Genomic DNA, 1711 nt, shown 5'->3' on the forward strand with positions numbered 1-1711 from the left:
CAACTTAACAATTTTCAAATAGTCTGAAGCAAGGTTTCGAGATTTTGCTGACACTTGTAGTCTTCGCGTAGGCAAATAGTTAGTAACCATATACATTGCTCCACTATCCTTTCACATAGGATATGCGAACAAACATGAAGATATGCACAAGAAGTATTTTAGCTTATGACCATATCACGTTGAAAGCACAGGTTCTTGTACGATCACCGAAGTTAAGCAACATCGGGCCAAGTGAATACTTAGATGGGTGACCGCTTGGGAAACCTAGGTGCTGTAAGCATCTCACACTTTGGCGCAGGAGTGGCTGTGTGGTAAGTAGCTTGCATATGAACCACATGGTTCCGGGTTCATTCCTACTGCGTGGCACCTTGGGCAAGTGTCTTCTAAAATAGCCACAGGCCGACCAAAGGAATCTCATGCCCTTAGCTTAGTTTTCCTTGGGACTGGCCAGATTAGAGCAATCTCAAGTATAATCAGCTGAAATTGCAAAGATAATCTGGAACTCAACTGAGGAAAGAAAACTCCAAATGACCCGTCCTTGTTTTCTTTGTATCATTTATCTGGGTGTTTTGTTGTCCTTTTTTGTATCACCTAACTGTCTGGATGTTTTGCGTTCTTGTCCCATTTTGTATTATATATATATATATATATATATATATATATATATATATATATATATATATATATATATATATATATATGCAGAGTACGTAGACTTTGTTCTCTTATATGTAAGTATATATTTATCTAAATCTTGTACGACTCTATTCGTTCTTTCTATCGACCCTTTCATGCTTATTCGATTAACCTTACGAGACCTATAGATAGTGTACAGTTTAGAATGCAAATGCCTACTAAATTAGTTACTTGAGTGGAGTCATTGGACCCATAGTAATGTCAAAATAATCAGGTCTATCAGTCCTAGTCTAATACTTTCCATCGACTGCCGTTATATTTTTTCCTAGCCGTTAATATTATATCAACTTCACGTTTGGATAAATTTGAATTCTTCATCACGAAAATTGAGGCTTTAAACAGAATAGGGTTGATGGATGAGCAATAATTTGATATATCCACCTGAATAAATTTAGTACGTATTTTTTATGAACTTTTTTTGCGAACAATGAAAGAAACAAATGGAAAGCAAGACAAACAACACAAAGAACGACCCTTCATCTGTTGTCGACTGTTTTTCGTATTTCGAGCAATTCACGACAAGATACACCTTCGATAAAACAGTTGCTCCCGCAAAGCAAATTAAATAAAGTTGGTGACAAAAACAGGACAGTGAAAACAAGCCGGAAAGGCTGCTAAGCCTAAACGAGGTTGTGGTGGCGAACGCGAAGAAACAAGCTTGGACAGGAAGACAGACAAGAATACGTCTTCCTTGTCTAGCAGCAACAGGAAGAAAGAATGAAACACAAGTTAGGAGAAGAAAGAAAAATGGCCAACGGTCATGTGGGAGCCACGTGAGCAAAGGAGGATGAGTAAGGGAGAGAGAGAGTGACAGACAGAAAACTGTGAAGAGGAGAGGAAAAGATTTGGAGATAGGATAAGAGAGAAGGGGAGATAAAAGAATAAGAGAAAGAAAGGGAGAAAACGAAAGAGTAAAAAGATAGAATAGGGGGAGAAGAGGAGGTAAAAAATGACAAAGAAAGGGAGAGAAAACGAAAGAGTAATAGGAAGAATAGAGAGTCGCATCAGAATTATT

General features: G+C 37.8%; 1 pseudogene; it reads left to right on the top strand.

The window, feature by feature from the left end:
• The first annotated feature begins 161 nt into the window (after positions 1–161).
• On the top strand, positions 162–280 carry LOC128247740 (5S ribosomal RNA; annotated as a pseudogene).
• Positions 281–1711: the final 1431 nt, after the last annotated feature.

Source organism: Octopus bimaculoides, chromosome 4, assembly GCF_001194135.2.
Source record: "Octopus bimaculoides isolate UCB-OBI-ISO-001 chromosome 4, ASM119413v2, whole genome shotgun sequence".
NCBI lineage: Eukaryota > Metazoa > Mollusca > Cephalopoda > Octopoda > Octopodidae > Octopus > Octopus bimaculoides.